The 21,590-nt window shown below is 40.0% G+C and overlaps 1 long non-coding RNA gene across 1 annotated transcript; it reads right to left on the bottom strand.

Moving 5' to 3' along the window:
- Window positions 1-21,590, bottom strand: LOC110585265. Its single transcript, XR_002480609.1, has 3 exons — window positions 21,477-21,590; window positions 19,692-19,772; window positions 1-7,617 (listed from the first exon to the last, which is right to left on the bottom strand). It is a non-coding gene; the product is annotated as an uncharacterized LOC110585265 (long non-coding RNA).

Here is a 21,590-nt window from a genome sequence, read left to right as displayed (position 1 = left end):
TGCATTCTCAGCCCATGCTGCTTTATTGCCAAAATACACACACACACACACACACACACAGGTGCAGAGTTTCCAACTCATATAGCAGTTCCCTTTTACATCAAAGAATAAAATTTCTGAAATCCCAAGGATGCATAGATTAAAAAGCTGCCTTTTGTAATACTTTATATTCAATGAAATTCTTTTTAACATTATATACTAATGGTGCAATGAAGAAAATACAGAACAGCAAGTAAAAACAGTGAGCAACAACCGTACTTATAGGAGAGTAAATCAAAATGTTAATGATACTCTAATATAATATGACTGTGATGGGTGGGTTTAAGGTAAGTGCCAAGACTATTACTGTTATTTAAGGACTGATGATAATGTATTGCCAGAATACTGTTCTTATCTCTGGGAGGAAAATTGATGGCATGGCATACTATCACCAAGGGAGACAAAACCTTTTGAAAATTGTCAGTAACCTTCCGGTATCTATTTTGATTTTAATGGAGGTTTAGGAGTAAACGTTCCTAGAGAAATCTGTGACACCTGGTTTTTTATCTATGTGCCTTTGTGGAATAATTGGAACAGAGTTGAGAGAAACTCCTTCCTTGTATCTTTACTGGTTTCATTGGTTGGCAGATGTAATCAGTAAGTGGCAAGGAGAAAATTTACAAATGGGAAATGATATCTCACTTCCTGTACTTAAGTGGACACTAAACACTGCAATGATTGTAAGTTTAATTCAGTTCTGAACTCCTGGAAAGTTACCACTTACACTTAAACATTCCCAGAGGCATTTGGAGTGAAATCCCAGAGCAAACAGGTTAAAATGACTTAAGAAAAATTAATTTTCAATCATAGAACATGAAACCTCGGAGGGGCCTATGAGAATCATCTAGTCTAACTCTGAATTCTCTCCTGTTTACGCCACTCAGCTATGAATTCCATTTGTATTATTACTTGTCATGATCATTTGCACTTAACAGGGTTTATTTCAAAGTCAGGAATCTTCTCAAAATTTTTAAGCTACCACAATAAACTGATCTATTTTCTTCATCAAGTAAGGAAATATATGGCAAGTGTTCTTCTTTTTTTCTCCAAAAGTGGGAAAACCTGCTCCTGTTTACCTGGCATCAGAAGCTTTAGGCAACAAATTATGCAGTCTGAGCAAAATAAAATGGCTAAAGCTCTGGCTATAAAATTTTAAAAACAAAACATTTATGTAATACAGTAACAAAAAAGAACCCAAACCACAGATTTGTCAATACTTTTAGCACTGTTTCCACAAAATGGAGCAGTCTCCTTGGCTGCAGGGAACCTTTATGGCTAGTCGGTACCAGTAGCATCCAGAAGAGTTGGCTGGTTATCTGAAAATCCTGCAACATCTGAAATACGGGCATATCGCTTCCATTCACTTCCAAGATACTAGTTTTAAAATATCCTAACTTAAGCCACATAAATTTTCTCAGACAAACCCCATACTTTTATTTTATATACTCTACACTGGCAATTCCCTACTTTCCTACCCTTTCTGAAACTCTGCACCTTTCTGATTATTATAGCCATAGCAGCTTATTTATTCAACATGCTTAGTTTGTGCCTTTGTTTTGTTTTTAAACATGCTTGGGGACTAAGGGAACCAGGCAAGAGGTTAGAGGGTGAGCACTGTCATGCTCTCTATTCCTGACAGTTTGAATGTCTTGTGGTTGCCCCTGTTTATCTTCTAGCTCCCATTTTCAATGGAAGTTAAGATAATCTTTAATTAGAAAATGAAAACTAATAATCCAAAAAGTAAATTCAGGCTACTGGTTTAAGTCTCTATTGCTTCATTAATAAACGCATATATAATATCTATCTACTAGCCACCACATAACACTGGACATTTTCAATCATGCATTAGAATATTAGTACTCTAAAATCAGAATTCTGGGCCTGCCACTATTTCTTGCACTTTCATTCAGACCCAGTTTTAATAAACATGCAGAAAAGACCCCCTGATTCAGAGGAATTAGGGGAAATAACAAGGATGCATGCAGTTTCAACTGAAAATATGGGTTAATAAAGTGATTGCTTAGAAATGCAGGCAGGGCAGGTGCTCCACATCACAATGCTGCTTCAGAATAGAGGTACAAAGTCACACACAAAAAGGTGAAAATCAGGACTACTACTTAGTTACAAAAGGCTTAATTGCGAATCCTGGCCCTTTTGGGTAGAGAATGATGTGAAAACTCTGGGAAAAGAAAGAGAATTGAAAGATGTACAGTCTTTTGGAGCAGTTAAGTTTTCTTGGCCATTTATTGACAGCTGTAGCATAGAAGAGCATACGTGTATAGAGATGGTGAAGATGCTCTTAGACAGAATGGTTTGATTCACATTAATGAACTTTATCTGCACAGCCCCCTGGGGAAAAGGAGTTTATGAACAGCAGAGCTGATATAATGTAAACTCAAAATCAATGCCCTGAAATTTAGCATAGATTTGTACTTTGAAAACTATCAGCCAAGGAATTCTTCCAAATAGGGTATGGTTAATAGCCAAGCAATGTTCTGAATAAACTAGAAGCAATTTGCTTGCACCAGCAGCACCATGAGAATGTAAACTCCTGGAGGCCAAGGGTCTCTTCATATTTTGCATATCACAGGTACACAAAGAGTAAACATGAGACCACAACATTGAAAAGTAATAACCGTATACCTAGAGACTACAAAAACTTGTAGCACATTTTAGCATTTACAACTATTAACGTGGCTGTTATTAGTCTTTAAGTAACTAAATTGTTGACATCACTATAATACACAGCGGTGTCCTCATGATCGTGCAGATGACTAAATATTGCTTGGTTATTCCAATGTCTCTAGCACCAAATGACGGCGTAGGACATTTAAAGAGGAGCTATAATCCATTTAATATAATAGCCTTCTCCCTATCCTCTGGAGTTGCCATATAAGAAATATTCAAGAGGCACTATTTTCTTAAATCCGCTCCACTTTTAGTTTTTTCCCTGGGAAAACAAGGGAACAGAGACCCAATCTTTTCAGGGACCTTCAAGGTGCTAAATGGCCAAAATGAACACAAGGTAAAAGGGAGTAAGAAGTCAGCTTCCATTCCTCTATTATATCCTGATATGAGGTGTGAGATCCCTCAGATCAAGAAACTAGTTTGCTGGGCTCTTATTAAAGAGTCACATGCCAAAGTCCTCAACACATGTACATCAGACAAGGTTTATAAAACCAACATGCTGTCTTTGGCTATTCCCTTCAATCCTTTGCTTTACATCTTTAAATTCTAACTCCCCTAAACTAACCAGAGGCATAAGGAAAAGCCAGCTATCCAAGTTCTTGGTTTGTTTTTAACCCAAACACACACACACACACACACTTTTCCATTCTTAAAATGCACCCAGAGAATGAAAGGAGAAAAGAAAAGGTGACAGAGCACAAAGTCGCCTATTCTATAAATGCCTGTTGCTGAAAAGAACATCAGAAGCAAAATCCCCACCTGATGGCTTCAGTGGGGCTACATCGGTAGGAGTACATTTGTTTCCTGGTTAACCACTAGAAAAATTTCATTCATTGGCTCTACCCCTCTGCTTTAGGAAACAAACAGGGTCTCTAACCTTTACACCTACACAAAAGTTGCTATTTCTCACACATGATTTATTCATATACATTCAGCTTTTAAAGTACCTTTTATATGTTCTTTGCCTAAAACATCTTCCTTTGGTGCAACTCTGTTCATCACCAGAGCTTCACCAACTCAAGTAGTAATATTTATTCTATTGTACAACTTTGCTAATACAATTTACTATACATGCAAAACTGTTATTGCTACAAAGATTCTACCTCTTGAAAATTATTATTCGTTTTATGGCTTTTATTTATTTTTTGCAATAGGAAATACCTTTCCTATGTACTGTGCTATTTTGCATTCATTCATTACCTTTTCAGAGGTATTTTTAAAAATATTTAAATGCTTTTTGGAAATAGATTCTCCCAGGCACTAAACTACTAGAGCCAAGAGTACAACTGCTTTAAAAAGTACACTCTGAGAATCTAAACCTGGGTCCCTGGATATCTGCTGCTACAGAGTCTATTTGTTTAAGCTTGCTTGTGTACTGGAGACACACCACATTCCTTTTGCATTACATATCATGGTAACTGTAAAATCTGTGTCAAAAAATCCTGAACTCTCCTAATACTGAGACTTAAAAATCACCTCCAAAAACTGCCCTTTCCAAGTTCTCAAGGCAGCTTTTAGGGGTAGGAGTTTCTTTTCCACAGAAAGCTATCTTATGCTTTCAGAACAAAATCATTTATTTTTACAAGCAGAAAAAAGTGAAAGCTGTCTGAGGTGGCTTACTATAACCAAGCAAAAGAGATAGTTATTACATGGCAACCTGCTTAGGCTCCATCTAGCTACACTCCAATTCTTGTGAAAAGGTCTGGAATGCCATCAACACGCAATTCAGACTGTGAAATAGGAAATGCCTGTGACAAATTAATGTAGGACACTGAACTACTGACCAGTGTTCTTCCATAACAATTAGCATGCCACAGACAGGAAATGTAAATGGTCTGCAGATTAGAAAAGCACTTGACTAACATAGCATTTCAGTAAGACATGCAAAATAAGAAAATAATTTCTTGATGCAAAGGAGTGGATTAAATAATAAACCTACAAGACACACTGTGTGAAAACAGCATAAGAACAATCTCATCTCAAACTAAGAGAACAAAGCAGAATCATGAAATGGGGCCTCATTTTGATTTGAGGTTTCATAAGACACAAAGGCAGCTGGTTTCCAGCTACCTCAGAAAAAGCTTAAATATCCTCAAACAGTATTTCACACTGTAATCCCACAGTTCTATTCATAAATGAGTTTTTGGCCTTAATCTCCTTTCCCCAGGGAGAGTATCATGATTCCGATATTTATGAAAAAAGAAAAGGTCTCGATTTTCCACTCATGTTACACTACTGGTTATTATCAATAATTCATCCTGAAGTTTAAATTATTACTAGGCTCATGCACTAACCCCTAACATGGCACTACAATATGCTACCAAGCACTAATGCTTACAAAACTATACACATCTCAAAATGGAAGACATTGGTGATTTTGTTGTTCTTAAACAACTTGTAACATTTGTCCACAAGTATTAAAATATACATATATATATATTTCTATTGCACATACCCCGTTTTTGTTTAACTTTTTAAAAGAAAAACTGCCAGCTGACATGATGAGCAGAGAAGGAAGTAGGCACAGCTACTGATCAAGGTGTAGTCCTGCCTAAAATTACAGCTTTTCCCATTAAGAAGGGGACAAAATAGCCCAGGGGGAAAAATGTAGGCATATTAAGCAAACATTGGGCTAGTACACTGGCAAAGACCCATTTTGTTAGATACTATCTGGTGACAACCATTGAAGATTCAAAGAACAACTTGAACGAGAGCATTCAACAGTGGTTCCTTTAGCTATGAAATAAATACAAAGCAACTGGAGAAGATGAGTCTGATACATACTCAAACAAATGGGCCAGAGATGGTTTCACTGGTGCTGATGGTATAAAGTCCCTATCCCCTGCCAAATGGTCCTACCCAAAACACTGCAAAAAGGACATGGGGAAGATGGATAACAGACAACTAAAGATATAAATTCTCAACATACCAATGGAACTCAGTTCTGTCTTTAACAATTCCAAAATAGTTAAAGAAAATATCAGGAAGTTGGCTGAGAAGTTACTTAGAGAAACATTTAAGTTACCTTTATCCAAAGTTACTTCTATGTTTTACCACTCAGTATTTGCCCTCAAAGGAAATTATATTTTATCTATATTATGGAATTATTTTACTAAAAAGCTTTCTTATGTCAATTCAAAGAGGTTGACCAATTTAACTAATCGTTAAGAGTGCTCAACAATTCCCATTTTTGGCCATTTCTATCACTGCTAAATTTTGGTAAATCTGCCTAAGTTTTTAGCATCACAGCATGTATGACCCTAGGCAAATTCCCTAAATCACAGATATGATCTAAGACAATTTGTTCTTAATTGCATCTAAGAAGTTTCAAATTTTTTCTCACAAAGACTCATAGCTTCCTTCTTCTTATATAAAGACCTGACAATTCATACAGTGGTCCTCTGTAGATTTGGAAGCAAGAATAGCTTTACATTATAATCTGTTCATCACATGGTGTAAGTTTTAAGGAGAAGAAAGATCCATATTTTTGTTGAACTATTTTTCTTGTGTGAGTTTTTTTCCAGACCCCGAATTTCTTCTAAATCAACCACAAATTTGGGAACATTGCTACTGAAGTGTTTGGTTACAACCAGGGAAAGTTACCTGAGTCCCAGCCTTTACAGCCCAACATTACACCTCACCTAAAAAAATAAACCAAACATCTGAATACCCATCTTGGATCAAAGGAACAAAGTTATTTATGTTTTTAGAAAACTGGAGCTACAGAATGTAAGATGCCATAAAGTTAGATGGAGCTGCATAAAGCATTTTTGCTTCCTTTTTGCAGGAGAAAGGAATTATCTGCAAACTCTTTTGTTTTCCCCATTCCTTCATGCCCAAAGTTGAAGGCAGGTCATACTAGAGGATCTGCCATATCTTCTGAACAGAAAAACCACTTAAGCCACTTGTTCCTGCCTTAGCAGCATGGAAAACCAAGTCTCAAGTGCTATGTTAAGAGTCCACAAAAAAGAATGAAGTAATTTGCAATACAGGAGCCTCTCATCTGAGGGAGGTGAAAAGGGTTCCACCAGTGGACTTGAAGCTGTTTTGTTTCCTTTTCCAACCTTTCTCAAGCATGCATTCATAGGGTTAGCAAATGTACAATGTGGTGTTTCCTTAGAAAAATGAAAAATCATTTAAAAATACGAAATGTCCAAAGACTTCTGAGACAGAAGTCAACAAAAGCTTCCTGCTCTAGGAGAAAAATCCCTCTTCACATCCAAACTGTAGATTTACACATGTAAAGATGTGTATTTTACAGAGACTCTGTTAACCTTGCATCCTCTTGTCTTCATGCTTCTTTATCACATCAAAGGTTTTATTGCAAAATTGGATCTTTGTTCTTTTCCAGCAAATGTACTTCAAAGGATGAGTCAGGATTTAGATATTTAATATCTGTAGTTTTTAAGCATATCTTTCATTTCATATTAGAACACATATTTGGAATTTACTCCTTGCAGATTCAACTGTGCTTATGACAGTGGCTGAAACTGGAAGACATTTAAAAAAAAAAAACCTGATGTCATCCATACTTGCTATTTATTTAGTCTTCTTGTTTGAAACAAAAGGTAAAGAATTCACAAACACCAACATCTAAGCACCTGTTTCAAATTAAACATCAGCCTCAGCTTCCAAAATAACTTCTTTATAATTAAGCAAAAAGCAGAACATGCATGTCAGTTGCTTCTTTCTTCCTGGAGAAGTTGGCAAGACAACTGCATCCTAGGAGCTTCTCAATGTTGACTCTGAGAAGTGGAACAAAAAGAAAAGCAGCCTTTTCCGATCCAAATCATGGAGGTAAAATATGTAGAGAAGAGATATCCACATTTCAGGAATAGGGAAAGTGGCTGGATAAAAAGACTACCTACTCCAGGAGACAACACAGAATACCTGGAAATAAAAAATAAATTAAAAACAGGGAGGTTAAGGCAGGTACTTCTGCATGAGCTCATGTTTAAAAATAATATTTAAAAACACATAAAGAAAATACATTTTAGATTACACACTGTCTAAAAGAAAATGTCCAACGATAACACCAAATTCAGTACTATCATCAGAAAAGCAAGTCAAAAAAATATATAAGCATAATACAAAAAAGTTAGATTTATGTAAAAACTAAAAAAAAAAAAAGGGATACACATGTCCAAGGGTTCCTGGTTCCTCAGTCAGTTAGGGCATCCGACTCTTGATCACAGCTCCAGTCATGATCTCAGGATCGTGAGATACAGCCCTGTGTCAGGCTCAGGACTAAGTCTGCTTGAGATTCTCTCTCTCCCTCTCCCCCTCACCTGCTCGCAGGTGCTCTCTCTCTCAAATATATAAATCTTTAAAAAAAAAAATACTACAAAGCTGTAGGTAATCAAAACAGTATGGTACTGGCACAAAAACAGACACATAGATCAAGAGAATAGAATAGAAAATCCAGAAATAAACCCACAATTATACAATTAATCTTCAAAAAAGCAGGAAAGAATGTCCAATGGGGAAAAGATGGTCTCTTCAATAAATGGTGTTGGGAAAACTGGACAGCTATGTGCAAAAGAATGGAACTGGACCACTTTCTTACACTATTAACAAAAATAAACTCAAAATGTATTAAAGACCTAAATATGAGAACTGAAACCATAAAAATCCTAGAAGAGATCACAGGCAGTAGTGTCTCTGACATCAGCCACAGTAACATTTTTCTAGATAGGTCTCCTACAGCAAGGGAAATAAAAGCAAAAATAAATTATTGGGACTACATCCATATAAAAAGCTTCTGTACAGTGAAGGAAACAATCAACAAAACTAAAAGGCAACCTACTGAATGGGAGAATATATTTACAAATGACATACCCAATAAAGGGTTAGTATCCAAAATATATAAAGAACTGATGCAATTCAACACCAAAAAACCCCCAAAATCCAATTAAAAAATGGGCAGAAGACATGAACAGACATTTCACCAAAGACGACATACAGATGGCCAAAAGACACATAAAATGATGCTCAACATCACTCATCATCAGGGAAATGCAAATCAAAACTACAATGAGGTATCACCTCACACCTGTCAGAATGGCTAAAATAAAAAACAAGTGTTGGCGAGGATGTGGAGAAAAAGGAACCCTCTTGCACTACTGGTAGGAATGCAAATGGGTGCAGCCACTGTGCAAAACAGTATGAAGGTTCCTCAAAAGTTAAAAATGAGGGGCGCCTGATTGGCTCAGTCGTTAAGCATCTGCCTTCGGCTCAGGTCATGATCCCGGGGTCCTGCGATCAAGCCCCGCGTGGAGCTCCCTGCTCGGCGGGAAGCCTGCTTCTCCCTCTCCCACTCCCCCTGCTTGTGTTCCCTCTCTCGCTGTATCTCTCTCTGTCAAATAAATAAATAAAATCTTAAAAAAAAAAAAGTTAAAAATGAAACTACCCTACAATCCAGTAATTGCACTACTAGATATCTACAAAAAAAAAAAAAAAATACAAACACACTAATTCAAAGGGACACATGCACCCCTATGTTTATAACAACGTTACATACAATAGCCAAATTAGGAAGCAGCTTAAGTGTTCACTGATAGGTGAATGGATAAAGAAGATGTGGTATATATACATACACAATGGAGTATTATTCGGCTATAAGATGAATGAAAGTTGAAAGGCCAAAAAGCTGAACAAGCCAAAAAGAATGAAATCTTGCCATCTGCAACAACATGGATGGAGCGAAAGAGTACAATGCTAAGTGAAATAAATCAGAGAAAGAGAAATACCTTATTATTTCACTCATATGTGGAATTTGAACAAAACAAATGAGCAAAGGAAAAAGAAAGAAACCAAGAAACAGATTCTATTTTTTAAGATTTTATTTATTTATTCGACAGACAGACAGTGAGAGAGGGAACACAAGCAGGGGGAGTAGGAGAGGGAGAAGCAGGCTTCCCATTGAGCAGGGAGCCCGATGTGAGGCTCGATCCCAGGACCCCGAGATCATGACCTGAGCCAAAGGCAGACGCTTAACGACTGAGCCACCCAGGGGCCCCAAGAAACAGATTATTAACTACAGAGAACAAAATGATGCTTACCAGAGGGGAGGTGGGTGGCAGGATGGGTGAAATAGGTGATGGGGATTAAGGAGGACATCTGCTGTGATGAGCACTGGGTGAGGTATGGAATTGCTGAATCACTGTACTGTACATCTGAAACTAATATAACACTGCATGTTAACTATACTGGAATTAAAGGCAAATGTAAATTAATTCAGAATCAAATCAGGAGGAAGAGAATTACAGAATTTGCATTTGTTGCAGAAGCAGCAGAAGTAAGAGTAAAAAAATAGAGAATATCCACAGAAGGGCCTTTAGAACACCATGGGCAACAGAGCTGTTTCATTATATAAGCTTACTCAGGCCAATTCAAAGCTTGCACCAGCCATTAGACTGTTCTGTAGTTCAATTATTATTATTATTTTTTAGGATTTTATTTATTTGAGAGAGAGACAGAGAGAGCAAGAGAGCATAAGCAGGGAGGAGCAGCAGAGGGAAAGGGAGAAGCAGGCTCCTTGCTGAGACTAGACCCTAGGACCCTGGGATCATGACCTGAGCTGAAGGCAGACGCTTAACTGACTGAGCCACCTAAGCACCACCTGCAGTTCAATTCTTTTTTTTTTTTTTTTAAGGTTTTTTTTAAAATTTATTTGCGAGAGAGAATGAGAGACAGAGAGCATGAGAGGGAGGAGGGTCAGAGAGAGAAGCAGACTCCCTGCCGAGCAGGGAGCCCGATGCGGGACTCGATCCCAGGACTCCAGGATCATGACCTGAGCCGAAGGCAGTCGCTTAACCAACTGAGCCACCCAGGCGCCCACCTGCAGTTCAATTCTAATGGCAAGATAACTGGTAGTAATGTTGAGGGGGAAAGAAGATACAAGCTAGTTCCTTCCAGGAGGAAATACGCTAAAAGAATTCTATGTAGGGCGCCTGGGTGGCTCAGTCGGTTAAGCGACTGCCTTCGGCTCAGGTCATGATCCTGGAGTCCCGGGATCGAGTCCCGCATCGGGGCTCCCTGCTCGGCAGGGAGTCTGCTTCTCCCTCTGACCCTCCCCCCTCTCATGTGCTCTCTCTCTCATTCTCTCTCTCAAATAAATAAAATCTTTAAAAAAAAAAAAAAAAAGAATTCTATGTAAACCAAATAAGCATCAAAGTTGAGCACCTTTTCCTAACAGGGAACCTATCTAGACTGTCTTTTTTTTTTTTTTAATTTTTTTTTGAAAGTTTTTTTTTTTTTTTAGATTTTATTTATTTATTCATGAGAGACAGGGAGAGAGAGAGAGAGAGGCAGAAGCAGGCTCCCTGCTAAGCAGGGAGCCCGATGCGGGACTCGATCCCAGGACCCTGGGATCATGACCTGAGCCGAAAGCAGACGCTTAACCATCTGAGCCACCCAGGCGCCCCTCTAGACTGTCTTATAAACAAATTCCTTCAGCAATACTTACTAATAAAAATACATACATTCATCATAGATAAACTCCACCTCCCCCCCATCTATATCTTTATTATCAGGCAATAACACTAGAATATCATAAGCCTGTTCTCTCTTCAAAAGACCCAATTTCGGGCTCCTGGATGACTCAGTTGGTTAAGCATCTGCCTTTGGCTCAGCTCATGATCTCAGGGTCCTGGGATCGAGTCCCGCATCAGGCTCCCTGCTCAGCAGGGAGCCTGCTTCTCCCTCTCCCTCTTCCACTTCCCCTGCTCATCCACCCCCCTCTCTCAAATAAATAAATAAAATCTTTAAAAAACAAACAAAAACCCCATAATACCCAATTTCACATTCACTCAGTCACCATTCATTTTATTCACTCTAAACACAAATATGGATCACAAACTGTAGGACCTACTGAAAAGTGAATGAGTAGTAGTAGCTTAGTATGAAAGCCATAGTTCTGACCATGACCTACAATTCCCCCTAAGGTCTACACCACCTTCCACCATATCCTTTCTGACCCCAACTATATTTCTTTTTTTTTTTTTTTTAAGATTTTATTTATTTATTTGACATAGAGAGACACAGCGAGAGAGGAAACACAAGCAGGGGGACTGGGAGAGGGAGAAGCAGGCTTCCCACGGAGCAGGGAGCCCGACGCAGAGCTCCATCCCAGGACCCTGGGACCATGACCTGAGCCAAAGGCAGACACTTAATGACTGAGCCACCCAGGTGCCCCCCAACTCTATTTCTATCTCCTCCTCCATCATGTGCTCCAACCACACTGGACTCCTTGCTCTTCCTGGAATGTCAGGCATACTCCAACCTTATAGCCTTTGTACTGGCTCTTCCCTTCGTGAGAGGACCCTTCCCCAGGTATCCACATAGCTAGTCCTCTCACCTCGTCTTTACTTAAATGTCATTTTCTCAAAGAGGCCTACTTTGAGCCAGTTTAAGATTATACTATCCCTCCATCCCATCCACAGACACACTTCTACCATTCCCCTTTACCCTATCTACTTTTCCTTTTATCCATAGCCTGTAACACTATCTAAGTTACTTCATAAGGTATTTATTATGTTTCTTCATTTACTGTCCTGTCTAAAATGTAAGCTCCAGGGGTGCCTGGGTGGCTCAGTCGTTAAGCGTCTGCCTTCGGCTCAGGTCATGTCAAGCCCTGCATTGGGCTCCCTGCTCAGCGGGGAGTCTGCTTCTCCTTCTCCAGCTCCCCCTGCTTGTGTTCCCTCTCTTTCTCTGTCAAATAAGTAAATAAAATCTTAAAAAAAAATGAAAATAAATAAAATAAAATAATAAGCTCCAGGGGTGCCTGTGTGACATGGTCAGTGGAGCATGCAACTCTTGATCTCAAGGTTGTAAGTTTGAGCCCCACACTGGGTGTAGAGATTACTTAAAAATAAAATATTTAATACATAACATGTAAGCTCCATCAGGAAGGAAACTGTTTTGTTTACCAATGAATCCCAAACACCCAGACTAGCATGTGACCCAGGTAACCACTTGATAAAAATTTGCTGAATGAATGAAGAGCAGGGCTGTTAAATACATTTAGCCAACATTAGTTAAAATGTAAATAGGTTCTAGAGTTAAGTGAGGAAACCAAAACTATACAAACTGATCTACAAAATCTTCAAATACATCCCTATAAAGTTGATGACTTACTAGGCACTTCTAGGTCTTTGAGGTCACTTGTTTAGTGCTATTGATTATACAAATAAAGTAACTTTGTATTAGAAAATCTGACTTTCTGGGAGGACAGAAAGGGAAATCAGAATTTTTAATGTAGTACTTGGGCTAGCCAGACCTGCTTCAAATGACTCTGGGTGTAGTCAGCTTCTAAGATGGGCCCCAGTTATTGTTGCCTCCCGGTATTTACACCCTCCTACAGTCTCCTCTAACAATGAATCAGGGTATGATAAAGAATTTGGCCTTTGTCCTGGGAGGGAAACTCTAAATCCTTGGAATTTACAGTAAATGAACCAGAAGAAATTACACAAGAGTCCTAAATAATTAATGGGTCAAAGAAAAAATGACAAGGGAAATTAGGAAATACCTTGAGATAAATGAAAACAATAACACAACAAACCAAAAATTATGGGATGCAGTAAAGCAGTGCTAAGAGGGAAATTTATAGATCTAAATGCTTACATTAAAAAAGAAAGATCTCATGGGGCGCCTGGGTGGCTCAGTCGTTAAGCGTCTGCCTTCGGCTCAGGTCATGATCCCAGGGTCTTGGGATCGAGCCCTGCATCGGGCTCCCTGCTCTGCGGGAAGCCTGCTTCTCCCCTTCCCACTCCCCCTGCTTGTGTTCCCTCTCTCGCTGTGTCTCTCTCTGTCAAATAAATAAATAAAATCTTAACTCAAATCAGCAACCTAACTTTACACCTTAAGGAACTAGAGAAAGAATAAACTAAACCCAAAGCTAGCAAGAACGAAGGAAAAAATAAATATCAGAGCAGAGATAAATAAAAGAGGGAATAGAAAAACAGAGAAAACCAACGAAACCAAAATTCGGTTCTGACAGGGTTGTGAGAATCCCTGAATTTGCAGCCAACTGATCAGAAGTGCAGGTTGCCTGGGAATCCTCCTAAGTGTGGCTGCCTTTTAAAGTGAGGGCAATCTTGGGGTATCTGGCTGGCTCAGTACATACAGCATGCGACTCTTTTTTTTTTTTTTTTAAGATTTTATTTATTTATTTGAGAGAGAGAGAATGAAAGACAGAGAGCATGAGAGGGAGGAGGGTCAGAGGGAGAAGCAGACACCCTGCCAAGCAGGGAGCCCGATGCGGGACTCGATCCCGGGACTCCAGGATCATGACCTGAGCCGAAGGCAGTCGCTTAACCAACTGAGCCACCCAGGTGCCCCAGCATGCGACTCTTAATCTCAGGGTCATGAGTTCAAGCATTATGCTGGGCATGGAGCCTACTTAAAAAAAAAACCAAAAAACCACCACCACCACCACCACCACCACAAAACCCACAAAGATTAAAGTGAGGGCAGTCTTGTTGGGAACAGGGCCTCTGACTTGTGGGGTCTGCATTAACTCTGGATGGTTAGTGTCAGAACTATATTGCAGTACACTAGTTGGTCTCAAAAGAGTGACCAAGTGAATGAGGAGAAAGTGATGATGAGTGACTTCTGAGACACAGATGGAGCTGTGACTTCTGCACTGTTCTCTTGGACTGCTTATTCTGGGAGAAGCCAGATGTTGTACATGAAGACATTCAAGCAGCCTTGGAAGAGGCCGACACTGGAAGGAACAAAGGCTTTCCACCACCAGCATGAATTTATCAGCCACGTGAAGGAGCCACCATGGAATTAGATAACTGCCACCCCAGCCAATCTTGACTGCAACCTTAGAAGAGAATCCAAGCCAGAAAGCCCCAGTGTTAAACTGCTCTGTAACTCCTGACCCACATAAACTGTACGAGATAATACATGTTTACTGTTGTTTTAATCCACTAAATTTTGGATAATCTGTTATGCATCATTGAATAAGTAATACACTTTGCTTCCTCGAAGGACAGAAAGAATGATATATCATGGGAGTTAATTACGCCTTTCTTAAAAAATAAAAATTCGGGGGCACCTGGGTGGCTCAGTCGTTAAGTGTCTGCCTTCAAATCCGGTCATGATCCCACGGTCCTGGAATTGAGACCAGCATCAGGCTCCCTGCTCAGCGGGAAGCCTGCTTCTCACTCTCCCTCTCCCACTCCCCCTGCTTGTGTTCCCTCTCTCGCTATCTCTCTCTTTCTCTCTGTCAAATAAATAAATAAAAACTTTAAAAAATAAAATAAAAATAATAAAAATTCGGTTTGCTCCCGGGTTTCAGCATCAAAAAAAAACTCCTTTCTTACTTTGCTATATAAATTCAGAACGCATTTTACAAAACACAATGGCTATACTTATCATTCCAGTTAAGTTTTTAAGTGTCTTATTAAAATAGTGCTGGGTCAGGGCACCTGGGTGACTCAGTTAAGTGGCTGCCTTTGGCTTGGGTCGTGATCCCAGGGTCCTGGGGATCGAGTCCCACGTGGGGCTCCATGCTTAGTGGGGAGCCTGCTTCTTCCTCTCCCTCTGCCCCTCCCCACCGCTCATGCTCTCTCTCAAATAAATAAACAAAATCTTGAAAGAAAAAAAAAATAGTGCTGGGTCTGATGGACAGTTTCTGCCCCCAGATATGGATAGGCTCTACTAATGTAAAATCACTGCCTGATCGGGCTCCCCGCTCGGCAGGGAGTCTGCTTCTCCCTCTGACCCTCCTCCCTCTCATGCTCTCTCTCATTCTCTCTGTCTCAAATAAGTAAATAAAATCTTTAAAAAAAAAAAAAAAAAAAAAATCACTGCCTGAGCAAAAATTTAACTTCTCAGTCATTCAACATTATTGAGTGCTTCCTTTCTTTGAAAATTTTAAATTATTTACTTGAATAGGTAACAAAAGCACTAACAGGAAAAGGTACAATAGGATATACAATGTTTCTTCCATATCCATTTATTTATTTTTATTTAAATTAAATTAGCCAACATATAGTACATCATTAACAGATATACATATGTACATCGTAACATTTCAGATGTAGAGTTCAGTGATTCATCAGTTGCTTATAACATCCAATGCTCATCACATCATCTGCCCTCCTTAATGCCCATCACCCAATTCCATATCCTTTTAGATATCCTATGGCTACATAACATCTGTGTAAGTAGATTTATTTTCTCCCCACAAATGAAAGTATACTATACACCATGTTCTGCACCTTGCTTTTCCCTTTAATGTATATTAGTGATCATTCCATATCAGAATTAAAGCTACCTTTTTTTTTTTAAAGATTTTATTTATTTGAGAGAGAGCACGTGAGAAAGTATGAGTGGGGGAGGGGCAGAGCAAGAGGGAGAAGCAGACTCACCACTGAGCAGGGAGCCCAACGTGAGGCTCAATCCCAGGACCCCGGGATCATGACCTGAGCCGAAGGCAGATCTTAACCGACTGAGCCACCCAGGTGCCCCAAAGCTACCCTTTAAGTACAGAAGCACCTACATTTATTTACATCAATTTCCTGCAGATAGATATTTAGATGTTACTAATATTGGGCTATACCAATGTCAAATTTCTATTACTAACTACCTGGATTTATTTCTTTTTTTTTAAAGATTTATTTATTTGAGAGAGAGTGTGTGTGTGTGCACACAGCACGCACAAACAGGGGGGAGAGGGAGAATCCCAATTAGCACAGTACCCAAAGTGGGGTTCTATCTCAGGACCTGAGATCAGGACCTGAGCCAAAACTGAAACCAAGAGTTGGACACTTAACCAACTGCACCACCCAGGTGTCTGCCCTCTATCTACCTGGATTTAATTAAGGTTCTAAATTCAAGCAACAAAGCCTCTGTTCTAAAAGCATATGATAAAGACTATCACCTAAATTTGTCCCAGCCGTTTTTATTCCTTTTTTTCTTTTATTCCTTTCCTTTTTTTTTAAGATTTTATTTATTTATTTGAGAGAGAGAGCATGAGAGAGAGGGGGGAGGGTCAGAGGGAGAAACAGACTGCGGGACTCGATCCAGGAACTCCAGGATCATGACCTGAGCCGAAGGCAGTCGCTTAACCAACTGAGCCATCCAGGCACCCTATTCCTTTCCTTTTGTACATTGTAATACAGATCTTCCTTATGATCTGATAAACCCAACCTAAGCTGAAAATATCCTAAGTCAAAAATGCATTTAATACACCTAACTTACCAAACCTCATAGCTTAGCCTAGCCTACCTTAAATGTGTTTAGAACACTTACATTAGCCTACAGTTGAGCAAAATCATCTAACCAAAGCCTATTTTATAATAAATTATTGAATATCTCATACCTCATATAATTTATTGAATACTGTACTGAAAATGAAAAACAGTTGTATGTGTTTACCCTTGTGGATCACGTGGCGGATTTACAGCTGTGGTTTGCTGCCAGTGTCCAGCACCATAAAAGCATCACACCACATATTACTATCCAGGGAAAAGATCAAAATTTAAAAACTGGGCGCGCCTGGGTGGCTCAGTCGTTAAGCGTCTGCCTTTGGCTCAGGTCATGCAGGGTCCTGGTTTCGAGCCCCACACTGGGCTCCCTGCTCCGCGGGAAGCCTGCTTCTCCCTCTCCCACTCCCCCTGCTTGTGTTTCCTCTCTCGCTGTGTCTCTCTCTGTCAAATAAATAAATAAAATCTTAAAAAAAAAAAAAAAATTAAAAACCACAGTATGGTTTCTACTGAATGTGTACTGCTATCACACCATCAAAAAGGCAAAAAATCGTTCAGGCGAACAATCATTAAATCAGGGACTGTCTGTATAGCTGGAATTTTTTTACTTAACTTTTTTTAAAATTTGTTTTTATTGTGGTAAAATACACATAATATAAAATTTATCATCTTCACCCTTTTTAAGTGTTTGGTTCAGTGGTATTAAGTACATTCATATTGTTGTGCAAGCATCACCACCTTCCATCTCCAGAACTTTTTTCATTTACAAAACTGAAACTCTGCCCCCATTAAATAATAACTCCCAATTTTCCCTTCCTGAAGCCCCTGGCAACCACCATCCTACTTTCTGTCTCTATGATTTTCACGATTCTTTTTTTTTTTTTTTTAAAGATTTTATTTGACAAAGAGAGACACAGCGAGAGAGGAACACAAGCGGGGGAGTGGGAGAGGGAGAAGCAGGCTTCATGCCAAGCAGGGAGCCCGATGCGGGGCTGGATCCCAGGACCCTGGGATCACGACCTGAGCCAAAGGCAGACGCTTAACGACTGAGCCACCCAGGCGCCCCTTCACTATTCTTAAGTAGCTTTATCAGTGGTACACAATATTTTAATCCTTAAGGCAGCTGTAATTGAATGATTTCCATGTAATACAATCAATGTATATGACTAAGTAGATGTTATGAGTTGAACTGTGTCCTCCCCAAATTCATAAATTGGAAGTCTACTCCCTAGTACCTCAAAATGTGACCTTATTTGAAAATAGTCAATACAGTCATTGCAGATATAATTAGTTAAAATGAGGTCATACTGGGCGCCTGGGTGGCTCAGTTGGTTAAGCGACTGCCTTCGGCTCAGGTCATGATCCTGGAGTCCCTGGATCGAGTCCCGCATCAGGCTCCCTGCTCGGCAGGGAGCCTGCTTCTGCCTCTGACCCTCCCCCCTCTCATGTGCTCTCTCTCTCTTTCTCTCTGTCTCAAATAAATAAATAAAATCTTAAAAAAAAAAAAAAATTAAAAAAAAAAAAAAACTTAAAAAAAAAAAAATGAGGTCATACTGGAGTAGGGTGGGCCCCTAATCTAACATGACTGGTGTCCCCATAGAACTTAGGACACAGACACAGGGAGAATGCCATGTGAAGACTGGAGTCATGCTGCCACGAGCCAAGGAACTACCAAAAGTTAGAAGAAAGGCCTGAAACACATCCTTCCCTAGTACCTTCAAGGTTGATTTTGGATGTTTGCTCTCCAAAGCTGTGAGACAATATATTTCTGTTGTTCTAAGTCACCTAGTTTGTTACAGCAGCCCTAGGAAACCCTGTTTGACAGATAAAGTTGTCAATTATTAAAGCACATATCACTTTTTGCTCTTTGAGCAATAGAACATACTTACATCTGTGGTAAATTCAGAAGATAGCAACACTATGGCTAGACTCATACCTAGAAATATTAATGGTGTAGTGAAAAGCTTTAGAAATTAAAGATTAGGGCGCCTGGGTGGCTCAGTTGGTTATGCGACTGCCTTCGGCTCAGGTCATGATCCTCGAGTCCCAGGATGGAGTCCCGCCATCGGGCCCCCTGCTCGGCAGGGAGTCTGCTTTTCCCTCTGACCCTCCTCCCTCTCATGCTCTCTGTCTCTCATTCTCTCTCTCGCAAATAAATAAAATCTTAAAACAAACAAAAAACAACAAAAGAAATTAAAGATTAAAATATCAGTATTTATCTATAATTAAAACAAGTGAATATATCCTAAAATTTGCCTAGTAGCACTTATATTTTATCATTTGATCTTCAATCTAATTAAAGCTGTATCTTTCTTCTTTATCCAATAAAAATTACTGGTTTGGGCAAATGATCAAGTTTTTCTTTTTTATACTTGATACACTGCTTTTGTTGAAAATACAAGATTTAGCTTAAATTTAAGTAATTTCTAGTCAATGGGGTGCCTGGGTGGCTCAGTCGGTTAAGCATCTGCCTTTGGCTCAGGTCATGACCCCAGGGTCCTGGGATCTAGTCCCACGTTGGGCTCCCTGCTCAGCGGGGAGCCTTCTTCTCCCTCTCCCTTTGCCCCCTACTCAGGCTTGCTCTCTCTCTCTAGTGCTTGCTCTCTCTCTCAAATAAATAAAATCTTAAAAATTTCTAGTCATTTTTGGTGTTCATTTTCTGTTGAAGCTTATTGTTCTACTTCTATCTAGCTATTTTTCAAGCTGCTTAAACAGTATCTGGAAGCATTAGCGACTATTACTCACTTGCCAAATCCTGAGTTCTGATTTTTGCTTTCTTCTCAAGATGAATATAAAAGCACCTGGAAGCCAAAGAAAATGTTCTTCCTGTGATAAGGAAAAATAAAAACAACATTATAGTAAGGATACAGCCCTCACTTGTGCTATATGCTTCTTTGTGCAGAACTATTCAAATGAACCAAGCTATTTTTAAAAACATCACGATGGGGCGCCTGGATGGCTCTGTCATTTAAGTGTCCAACTCTTGGTTTCCACTCAGGTCATGATCTCATGGGTCTTGGGATCTAGCCCCAGGTAGGGCTCCAACCTCAGTCAGAGGTAGGTGTGTGTGTGTGTGTCTCTGCTTGCAAGATTCTTTTCCTCTGCCCCTGCCCCCACCCGCGATCTCTCTGGCTCTCTCCCTCTCTAATATAATCTTTAAAAAAATCATTATCAAAAACTATTCAAAAGGAATAGTCAGAAAGAAGTTACTCTCTACCTGCACTGGCACTAATTTTATAAAGATATCAAAACTCTTGAATAAGTGGTTCTCAAGTTTTTATGGTACTTTCCTCCCACTAAGAACCTGATGATGCTGTGGTCCCTCTTCTCACAAAAGACCTTTGCTTTAATATAGATGACCACACCCCTCTGTTGTAAGGTAGGAATAATATTCTGTTCCTTTCCTCTGCCCTACATATCTTGTTTCTTCTTCTAGATGAAACTGAAAAAAATACTCCTGACAAAAGAGAAAGGTCTTATTTATAAGGCAGCTATTCTTTATGCATATTTCCAGCTTTGCTAAATCAAGGACCAGCAAAGAGCACACCAGAAATATTCATTCCTATTATGACATATCAGTGGAACTGCACCCAACTAACATGCCAATTCTAAATAGGCTTCACTAATTCAGAAACCTAGTAACAGGAAACTTTCCAAGAATTTAACTGAAACACCGAATCAGGGGTTATAAAAATCCAATTTATAAAAAGAAACCCCATATACAAGAACCGAATACAAATGACTTGACAGTATTATACTTGGCAACCCCACCACATTATACAAATTACGTTCTAATAATATTTCCCCAAACTCTTTCTCATTATCTCTATAAATGATAAATAAAAATTGTACACTGGCTCTTTTAATTCTGGAAAACAACAACGGTGAATTCTACCGGGACCTACAGTCAGTCGAAATTAAAGCACCATTAAGCAATTACCAAGTCATACAAGGACAAAGATGCTTACTCGGATCTTAAAAGTTTGAGGGGTGGGAGGGGGAAATGAATGAATAGGTAGCAAGAGAACGTGAATGATACAAATTAAAATCCCGGGGGGAGAACCTATTAAACCAAATCTCAAGGTCAACGGACCAGGGACACAAATTACTCAGGGCCCCAATAGGCCTCGATTGATACCGGAGACTCAGGCAAAACAGCGAACACGAAGCCGTGAGGTGAGGAATATAAATAAATCAATAAAATAAAGGTATTCTTTAAAAAATAAACCGCTGGACGACGCAGCGGCTGGCAGATACACACCCGCGTGGGTGCAATCACCGGGGAACAAGCCGAAAGCACAAAGGCAGCCAAAAAAGGCACTGAGAAGGACAGAGGTGGGTAGAAGACGAAGTGTTGGTGCGACACACCCCGCAAGGTTTGTACGGCCGCCCGAGGCTGCTCGAAAGGAAACCCACGCCAGGCCGAGGCCCGCGCCCGCTGCAGGCAGGGCTCCGCGCGCTCCCGTTCCCCGGCCGGGGTGGGCCGCGCCACCTCCTGCTAGTTCCCCGTCGCCCGCCTTCTCGGCTTACCTCGCACCGACCAGGAGAAGCACTGGACACTCCGGGGGCCTTCCCGCCCCCGGCCCAACGGCCGGCTCCCACCCGCACGCCTCACTCCGCCATCTTCGCTCCTTCCCAAGTCCG

This window comes from Neomonachus schauinslandi, chromosome 9 (genome assembly GCF_002201575.2).
Source record: "Neomonachus schauinslandi chromosome 9, ASM220157v2, whole genome shotgun sequence".
Classification (NCBI taxonomy): Eukaryota; Metazoa; Chordata; class Mammalia; order Carnivora; family Phocidae; genus Neomonachus; species Neomonachus schauinslandi.
The sequence above is the reverse complement of the archived record's forward strand: the minus strand, read 5'-3'. Positions and strand labels throughout refer to the sequence as shown.